An 11,182-nucleotide genomic window follows, 5' to 3' on the forward strand; every position below is an offset into this window, starting at 1 on the left:
AGACAGCACTAAAACACCAAAGGATTATGGGAAGTCTACTTCTAATTCTATCGAGATTCAAATAATAGTACAAACATTTCGTTCTTTCTCTCATTACAGTGTATATTTCCTCGGGTAAGTGACAAAATGTTCTACTCAAAAAAAAATTGAATCTATGAAAAGACATATTAAAAGTTTCAATTAATAATAAAACATTTAAAATCTTTAATATGGAGAATCTTTGAAGAAAATGTACCTAACTTGAGGCTATCAACTTTTTAAGCTATCCTTGAAGCAGCATGTTAATATTTATCAAATGTGTGTCTGCTTTTAAGCAATTACTTGACTTTAATTCTACAAAGACAAGTAGCTAAACTTATCAGGGTTTATTTATGTATTTGTTTAGCAATATTTTTTAGTTTTTAATGAATGTTAGCATTGATGTCTCATGATTGTGTTTCTTTATTTGAACCAAAATTTGTAAGGATAAAATTTCATCCAAACTTTGACTTATTTCATATATTTACAACACATATTTTATTTATTTTCTTTTAAATTATTAAAATAAACTTGGATTTTGTTCACTTGACAAATTCATTATACAGGACACAATGTTAAAAATCTACTCCAATGGAAATAGTGTTTTTGTATTTTTAACATGTGCCATTGAGGCATTTTTATGTATGAAGAAAAATAAGATTAAATTTTAATTTATAGGTATTTCTTTATTAAAATTGTTGTGAATCAGGAACAGACAAAAATAATGCTTTAAAAAATCGATCAAAGAATGATCGGAGTGAGACATGCTGCATCTCAGATTTAAACTGAATTTTTTTCCAAAACAGAGTACTAAGTTCTCTTTTTAAAACTTTATTTCATCAATATAAATTAAGATGTTTTTTCTCTATTAAACATGAGTCCAGAAAACTAGTTTGTTTTCTATGTTTATGTTGATAGATATAATGCATGTTTGCCGGGGTTTCCCACAGTGCCTTTCATTTTCTTTGATGTCTTGTGTCACACGGTTTCCAGGAACTTAATTTGATTTGTGAGTTATTTGGATTTCTCAGCCAGTCCAACCCATCTCCATTCATTAAACTTGAGACTGAAGCCTCTTTAGTCCTCGTCTAGATTGATCTTTGGGTTCATCTGTGTGGTCAAAATTCCACCACAGAGTAAGGAATCCCCCCTTCTACCCATTTGTCTACTGAACCTTTTCTGATTTCACTTCTCCTACAGCTTCAGATTATGAGCTGGTGGTGGAGGTTTAATAAATCTTACCATCATCCTTGAGTTTCATTGTTAAGCTATGTTCACACCACCCTCGGCAATGTGCTTTCAAGTGGCCACTTCAAATGAAAAATCTATGGAAATACGCGTAAATATGCATTTTGGGCTTTTACTTTGCTATGCAAGTTTCTACATCCATTTTCAGGCTCTAATTACAAAATGTGTGGCTATTGAACACGTTAAAACTTGAACCAGGTTGAACTTGGACCAATAAGGGACTCAGTAGGGATGTATGAACAGTCTATTTTTAATTTGTGGAAGTACCAACCGTTTGAAAAGGGATCATGAAGGAGAAACTAATAATTTTGGTTTGAACCACTGAAATAACTCGGTACAGAGTCACACGGACCAGACAAGTCATCCATTTTCTGCTGTGTATTGTTTATTATTTCTGACCGTTTTTCCTTTAAGTTGGACTGCAGTCCTCAGTTCCTCTGCAGTGCTTCATCATCATGGAGCAATTTACTCCTCAGACCAGCAGGTGGCGGTAACATTCAAGAATACAGCGTCCATCATCAGCTCTGCAGAGGAATAAAGATTAACTGGAACTGAAGCCTTTCTGTTAATACGAATTATTTATTTAAAGTAAACATTCAGTAAAAGGGATTTTTCAAAGACATTTAGTTAGAATTTAGTCATAAACAGTAAAAAAAAAAATCCTGCTGCACATATTTCAAAGACTCAAGTTTTGACTGATTGAAAACAAATTCAAGTGGACATGTAATCACTTAAGATATTTATAGGCAATAAAAATCTATTTAGATTTATAGTGAAACAGACTTCTTATGAGGAACTGAACTCTTGAACTGTGAGTCACTGTTTGAGGATTTCCTTGTTTAAAGAACAGCAGGTTTGAAGGTGGGCGTGGCTTAAACTTTATTAGATGACAGGCAGACACTGTGGTTACAGATGGGCCCTTCATCCGTCTGCTGCCTGTTCACACTACACCTTTGGAAGGCAGGAGTGCAATAACTGACTGATAGAGGGGTCTCCAGAGTCCTCAAAATTGTCTGATGATCGGCAGATTAAGGACTGCCACCTCCTTGCCCCTGTGCGGGTGTCCCACTGCCACCATCTGATTGTTAGAAATCAAATGGTGGCGGCTCGAGCACTCAACGAGGGCTGTTGACAGAACTTCTTACTGACTTTGGAAGCATGTCGTCAAAAAATATGTAAATTGACACCATTATAATGTGTCGTCAAAATCTGAGTTGTGAAGGACCAGTGGAGAAAATGGCCCGCTTTTTATATACCCCCAAAATACTGAGCGGCTGGTGGAACTTGATATGGATGGCCAACACATTCTCATTCCCAACTCAACACTTATTGACGTTTGGTTAAGAACCCCTGTGCGCCAAAAATTGACGTTTTGGTTGTCCCCAACTCGTTGTTTATTGACGTGCTGGATGTGCTGGAGGTCTCTAACCACCAGGACGGGTCCGGTACTACATCTGGTACCGCGTCCAGTATCTCGTCTGATGCCAGGTTAGGTTTAGGGTACCGGTACTGGGTTAGGCTACCGGTGCCAGCTGCGTCCTGAGGACTCAGGACCCTTGATTTTTACAAACAACCAAGTTGGCGACACCCAAAACCTCAATTTTTGGCGCAAAGGGCTCCTTAACCAAACGTCAATATATGAAGACTTGGGAATGAGTAAGTCATAGGAAATTGTTTACATACATCCATGTTTACATCACGATCGGATCAACAATCGGCATAACTCACCTATCTCAATCGGAAGGAAATTTTGATCCATATGAATTTGATTGTGTCAGAGTAATCCGATTGGCGTGTTTACATGATGCATTTTTATTCTGATCAGGTGTTTATTCCGATTACTTGTGTCTGTGTAAACACAGCTAGTGCTGTTCCTGTTTCTGTCTTATGGAGTCTCAAGGTTCATCGTTGACCAACACCGCTCTATGTGGGGACTAGGGCTGCCACGATCGATTAGTCACAAATATTAAAATAGTCAACAACTAATTTAATAGTCGATTAGTCGTCTTTTTGGTTTGTAATGAGGCGTTTGCCATTTTCTTTGAATCCGAGTCAGTAGTGATGTCACCGGAAGTTATAGGAAGACTCTGGTACCATAGCAACACGCCAACGGGGCTTGAAAGTGGGAAACAAAAAAAAAAAACGTTATCTTTTGTGAAAAATAGTTCCTAAATAGTTGCCGACCTCATTTGATTTAGTCTTCTTTTAATGCTAGAAACAAATGAAAGAAGGTTTCATGAACTATCGTCTTTATTTTTAGCTAGCATACAGCTTAAACACTTCAAGATGAAAGCTAATGATGGTTAAGATGTGTCTTTTATATCCAGTTTAGTCAACTAATTGAAAAAATAATCGGTGATAAGTCGACTATTACATTAATCGTTAGTAGTGGGGACATGGGGAACTGCAGGTCGGATTAATCAGAATGTCTTCATTCCATCCCAACGTTCAGCACAAGCAGAAAGACACACGGGGAGCGACCTCACAAAGAGCAACAGTCAGCATTCCTGAAATTCCCCTCTCAACTGAGGGATCATGGGATATGAAACCTGCTCTCATGGGAGCTGTACTGCTGCAGGAAGTTTGGCACACGAAGCATAAAGTGATGCTGGAGCTCCAGAGAGGCCATGTTGGCGTTCTCGATCAGATGAAGGATTTCAGACCGTTTGAAACAGATGCGAGATAAAATGGAAACCTTTAGATGTGAGGGGGGACAGGAAGTCTTCAAAATGCAGATAACATAGATGTCAGAGCGCAGAGAGGGGGATCTGGGTCACTAATCTGCTGAGCACAGGTTTCAATCTAAGAGCATTTTTTTCCTGGATTACTGGAGATTAAACACGACTCAGAGGAATTAATGTTTGGAAAGTTGGTCTTTGTTTCAAATCGCTTTGGCGTGTCCGTGAAGTCCGCCTGTTCACACAAACCCGTGTCACGCCGGGGTCAGATGACTGAACATTAGAGCGGCAGCGGCACGTCTGGAATGTAAACACACACGATGGCGAGACGCTGAACCGTTGACGGTTTGATGAGGTCAGGAGGAAGCGCTCCAACCTCACGTCACAGATTTATTTACATCTTTGAACCAAAAAGGTGAGGGAAAATCAGGAAAAATTTCAAGTGGCAAACTGACCCCGCCCCTTTCTACCTGTCGTCACTGGTTTAGCCTGTCCTGAGACGCAAGGGACAAATCCATTAAAAACAGCAACACTTTTTTTTAAAATGGCGGCTTTTCATTTGGTACATCACCATAGCAACCATTTTATTTTTTGGTCGCCTGGGGTCAACCAATGAGTCGATGTCATTTTTAGAGGAATCGGCTAAAGTAACATTTTTGATTTCCTTCTCAACACGTTTTTCATTAACCACACCCACTCGCCTAATATGTTCACATTGTATGTCATATTTTATTCAGCTTAAGTCAAAGAGCCATGTTTTCAATTTTCACAATGTTCTAAGAAAACAATGTCTGTGTTTTCCTCACGGAGGTTTGACCGCAGAAGGAAAGGCTCAACCTTCCGTCTGTATCTTCATCTTCTGCTCTGATGCTGAAGCGTCTCTGTGTTTTTACTGTTAATCCGTTTTCCTGTTTTCTCTTCTCTGCCACATTCCTTCGGGTTTCAGGTTCTTTCTTTGGCTCGTACACACCTTAACACACCCTCACGGCGGTGGCGGCGCTGTGTCCAGGGGGTCACATTCCGGCGCCAGGCGGCCCGATCCAGCACGGTCGGCGGGCTTCAAACTCTCGCTCCTGATGTCCTCCGCTTGAGCGTCTGACCGTCCCATAAACTTCAGTGTTACTCTATTTAATCTGAAGATAAAATCTTTAGGATTAAACCTTCAGTCGTTCCTACCAGATCTGATGGTTCTGATTCATGTTTTAAATATTTACGGTTTCCTCGAGATTTTTGCAGCTTTTTAAAAAATGTATTTTCAATTTAAGCAGATAAAAACTCATTGAAGCTTTTTTCAAAGGTGATCTGGCCATGAGGTCATCATCAAAAAACAGTTTGACAACAGAAGAAAGACTGGAACAAATATGATTCAAAATAGAAAAATATAGAGAAAATGTGAATAAAATGTATGTGAGATTATAATAGTTAAGAAACAGGAGAAAAGGTTCATGGAATTGTTGGTCCTTAAACGTTCAATAACTAATTTTTTTCAGTGAAATGTTGATTGAATCATCCATCCATCCAACTATCTATCCATCCTGACATCCATCTATTCATCCATCTAATCGACCATCCATCCATCCATCTATCCAACCATCCATCCATCAATCTATACATCCATCCATCCATCCAACAATCCATCCAACAAACCATCTATCCATCCAACCATCCATCCATCCAACCATCAATCCATCCATCCATCCATCCAACCATCCATCCATCCAACCATCAATCCATCCAACAAACCATCTATCCATCCATCCATCCATCCATCCATCCATCCATCCATCCATCATCTTCTCCTTATCTGTTGGGTCACAGTAGAAGTCTCTACATAACATATTTTTAAATGTAATAAATATTTTCATTATTTATACAGTAAGTATTAACAAAAGTAGAAAAAATATGTGAATTCCCATTAATTTAAATAAAGGTTTAACGTTCCTTTTATAGTTTAAAAAAAGACATTCTGCAAAAGAGCAGCTTCTTAAATTGAAGTCTAAGTTCTTTGATGTTAAAATCCAGAACCAGAAACTCATGACTGAAATCAAACAAACAGAAGATTATTGAAGATCTTCTCTCCAGTTAATGCAGAAGTTTACGTCCTTTCCTCCAATCTGCGGCGGTTCCTCTTCCTCCTTCGTCTTCGGTCCTCCTCTCCTCCTCTCCAGAGGAAGGTTGGAGCTCCCACGCAGACACAGCTCCTCATTAAAGAACCCGGAGCTCCCAGCTCCTCACATCCAAGCAACACGGCCAGCATTCATTATTCACCCACTCTCTGCAGTCTGCAGCAGCGCCGGCTGGACCGGACCAACCGCATGTGGCGTGCTGCATTGCAGCGCCGTGCTGCTCGTTAGCCGGCTGACTGAGGCGGATCTGAAGAGATCTGGTCCAGAACATCCACCAAAGGACTTTGGTTCTGACAGACTTACTGAATATTTATAGATTGATTCAGTTTGTATTCATCAGTACATTAATACTGTAAAGTACATGTGTAGTACACAGTCAGTCATCACTACAGAGGACATGTTTTACTGAGAATCACTCAATTATGACTGAATTTTAACAAGAATTATCCACTTTTTTACCCCGAACATCCACCAAAAAAAACAGCAAAATCGTAGTTTTCACTCCAGTTTTAACAGTTCCTTCAAGTATAAAACAGAAAACCTGTTCATGTTTAAATACGTTCTTATCACCTGTTTTTTTTTAAATCATTTCCCCTGATATCAGAGTTATTATCACATTTTAACGACTGTTTTTAACTGAGTTTAGCATGGAGAATAACAAGATCATAGAGCTTTAAATGTCTTTAAAAGTATTTGTTTGGCTTTTATTCTGTAAAATATATAAATTATATCATGTACAGTCAATAGCTATGACGTTAGCGCCCTGCACAAGCGTTGGGATCCCGTCATTTGAGGAAAAAGGCTAACAATTTGAATAAATAATGACGTTTTGTTGACCCTTTAACACACACTCTTGAACACACCGTAGCTTTTCAATCGACGTCATTCCAGCAGGTTCCGAAGGTTAAAGAGTTACGGTAAGTCAAAGAACATAAACACTAGAGCTAAAACTCTACTGTAAAAGAGTTCATTTCCTTCCACCCATCTTCACAGGGTTTCTGGAGCCTATCCCAGCTACTGTCATGATGACAGACCTGACTTGAATTTCTCAAACTTAATTCAAGTAAATCTGCTGCAGCATCACTGATTCAATTTTATTTTGAAAGGAACTTGTATTAGTTGTGTCAAAAGTAAAATAAATTGCAGTCGTTAAAAATAGAAACTGTAATAATAATATTAATGTAAATATTTAAAGCCACTTGTTATAAATTCACCAGTTTATAGCCCCCAAAACATAAATAAAACACATTTATCTAAGCAGTAAATTGGGAATTTGTCTCTCTCACCGGGTTTTGATAAAAAAAAAACTGGACTTAATAATTTATTTAGAAATTAAATGTTTTAGACCTTTAATTTAAACACTTCAGCCTAAATTCTCTTTTGTTTTCTTCAGAGTAAACCCTGTGGACTCAGCCTCCCAAACCACTAATTCTGCTTTACATGAGCTTACCCACATAGTTCAGCTTTAACTGCTGGTGTTTGTGAACTACAGACCCTGAGTGTTTGGGGGCGGGACAATAGACTTAATCATGCTAATCTACACGTTACCTTTGACCTTAGCAAGAAAAATGCAAAAGACAAAAACAAACGAGCTGTTTAGGTTGTAAGAAGCTTTATTAGAAACGCACCCGATGAACTGGAGAACCTCTGCAGGTCCTCCTGTTGGTTCCGTCTTCCAACCATGAACTGTATCTGAGAACTGGACTGAGTCAGTGTGATGTCATCCAATGAAAATTATTTGGTCAAATTAATTCAATTCTGTTGCCTTTTTTTCTGCGTTATGGACGCCACCATATTGGAGACATACATCGTTGGTGATTGGTCTGAGCCTATCTGGGTTAACGCTTCCATGGCAACCACTTTCACCAATCAGGATTGAGCGTGTTGGGAGGGCACACCCCTATCACTTAAAAGAAAGTTACAGGAAATTTGTCAAAGTTTCTGAATTTTTGTGGGGGCCAGCAGGCTCCGCCCACTTTCACTCAGGCATCTGATTGGTCAGTTTATAACTTGAATAAATCGAACTACAGAAAAAATATGAAAAATACAAGGATTATGTAGAAGATGTTACAAAATGTATCAAATCAATAATGGATATTCTGACCAATAGAACGACTGAGGTTTGTCTGTTTCTCTCCGCATTTTATCAAAACTGACGAGTTGGGGACACCCATAACGTCAGAAAGTGGCGCGGAACCATAGGTCTATAATATACGACGAGTTGGCAGTGAGAATCCGTTGTCTGTAGAGAAATTGATTGAGTGGTTGATCTGGTTTATTTTCAAACAGATAAAAGTGGACCCCTCCGCGCCACCTTTTGACCTTTTGGGTGCCTCTAACTCGTAGCTTTTTAAAATTCTGGCTGTTCCTATTAAATCAGGGGTCCCCAACCTCCAGGCCACGAACCAGTTCTGTCCTGGGCCACAGACAGGAAAAAAAAGCATATGTTAATCAGGAGTCCCTAACCCCTCGGAACGTGGCACCAGGACACAGGCCGATACCCTAACCTGCTACTGGTTCCACATCCGTTACTGCTTCCTGAGGGTTGGGGGCTCATGATTTAATAGGAACAGCCAGCATGTCAGAAAAGACAAGTTGGGGACACCAACTAAGCGTTTTTGCTTGCGTTTGGTCACCAACAAAATAGTCCGTCTTAAAAACAACATTTCTATGAAAAATACAAATAAATATTTTTTTTGTATTATTTGTTTATCAATGAATGTATTTTTCAAAATAAAAGTCCACCACTCCACATTTCCTGATTTAGATTTTAGCTCCTAAAACCTAAAATTCTAAAATATTTATGTTTAATTTACCACATTTTAAGCAGTAAAAGTCATTTAATAAACCAGATCTACATAGAAATGGAACAGATAGAAGTATAAAAACTGATTAATTCATAGGGTTTTTTCAGTTCGCACCTGAATAGATAAAGAAAAAAAAGTGAATAATCTGTTTTTTGTTTAAAATTGCATCAAAAGTCATCCTGATATTCAAGCAAACACAGATGAGGAGCATAAAGTTTACATCCTGCTTGATGATTTCCACCAAACACACAAATGATGAAGAAAAAGGGAAAACCTTCAGGTTCACAATGATGTAATCACAACTGCAGATGAACCTTCACATCTGTTTGTACATTTGGAGAACACGACGTGGATGATGAGAATCTTTAGACACTCGACAGAACAGCTGACGCTCTTCTGTTTTAGAAAACAGGAATTGATCTGAATCCTGGTGAAACCAAACGACCAAAACCGGATCTCTCGGGTTCACATAGATCCTGTTGCGGTTTCTAAGTGTATAAGCTGGAGAACTAAGGAGGAATTCATAGAATGGAAGTAAACAGACAAACAGAAAAGATTAGACACAAAACGCCCTTCAAAGGGGAAATTTCACAATAAAAGTTGGAAATAATCTCCTGGGCAAATGTGGAGCAAAGAAGATAAAGAGATGATCTGACAAAATCCAGGCTCTGGGAGCTTTTGAGTGAGTTTGTAACATTATAGGATGTAAAAACTACAAATAAAACCACATCAAAACCAAAATGTAACAAAATCAAAATAAACCAAAACCAAATTGACATCAAATTTCAAACGGATTAGAAGCAAAATTAAACCAAATCAAAACCAAATTGAAAGAAAAAGATCAATTATGCCAAGATAAAACCAAGTGAGCCAAGATTAAACCAAAATAAAATCAATACAGACCACAAAGAATGTAACCTTGATAACCACAAACTAAAACCAATGCAAAACGAAAATTAAACCAATATAGGAACCAAATTAAATTAAAACCAAATTAAAAACAAGCTAGAAACCAAAATAATGCCAAATCACAACCAAAATAAAACCTTATCATCACCAAAATAAAACAAAATCAAAACCAAATTATAAACCAAGTTAAAGCAAAATAATTAAAAAAATGGGGCAAAAATAAAACCAAATTACAACCAAAAAGAAATCAGTTTAAACCGGAAATAAAAACAAATTGAAATCAGATTTTAAAAAAGACCAAAATAAAAACCAAATTAAAACCAAGTTAAAAACAATATATAGTATGCCAAATAAAAAAACTGTTAAAACAAGTGAAACCAAAACAAACAAAAAACAAACAAACCATAAAACACTAAAAAAATAAATAAATTAACCCATTTAGAATGATAATAATGATGCATCCACAGCTGCCCTGGGGCAGACTGACAGGCGTGGCTGCCAGTGGACAGGGACAGGTAAAAAATAAAAACATAAAAATGAATGCAGCCACATCAGTTCACTGAAACACCAGTAGGGGGCTTGTACAAAACATAATGATCTAAATATTACTACAAAAATAAACGTAGAATCTGCCTCGAAAACATTTCAACTTCTAAGTTTGAGTTTTTAATCCATGAACATTTAAAGAAGATCAGTGTTATACTTTTTCATTTCAATTTCAAAAATAATTAACTGAAAATGGATCTTGAAGGGGCGTGGCCAAACTCTAATGATGCTGCATGACTTGAAAGAGGATTTTTAATGTAATCCTCTCAGATAATCTGACTTTGTTTTCCTCAGATCTGAAGCAGGCTAACAGCAGCGATGACGATCGTTCTCCTCTGCTGTCCAAGAAGCTTTTATTTTGAAAAGGATTCTAAAGCATTTCCAGACCAACGATCCTTTCCCTTCAATCAGACAGACGTCTTCATCCACAGAGAGAACGTTCAGACCTGATCAGAACCAGACGGATCCGGAACACATTCTCCTTTGATCCCTCGTCTGGTCGTCCAGATGTTTGAGTCGTGGGACCAGAACCGTTGTTTGTTTGTGAGGAATAATGATGCTGCCCCCCCCTCGCCACCATCCATCAGCTGATCGCCTCCACCCCGTTTGACAGATCTCCACCCCTCCTGTGTAAAAACACAACAAAGCGCCCATGCAGGCCGGAGTGTGGGAACCAGGCCGCCCCAGCTTCAGGTTTTACAAGGCCGCCAGAGGGGGAAGGGGTGAGGGGGTGACCTTTACAGCTGAAGAGCGACGAAGAGGAGCACATCCGAAGAGTTCTGCCTCGCTGCCGGTCAGGAACCAGATGAGCTGCAGGAACCCCGAGACACAAATTGGAAGCAGAGAGTCA

The sequence above is a fragment of the Oryzias melastigma genome, linkage group LG18 (genome assembly GCF_002922805.2).
Source record: "Oryzias melastigma strain HK-1 linkage group LG18, ASM292280v2, whole genome shotgun sequence".
Classification (NCBI taxonomy): Eukaryota; Metazoa; Chordata; class Actinopteri; order Beloniformes; family Adrianichthyidae; genus Oryzias; species Oryzias melastigma.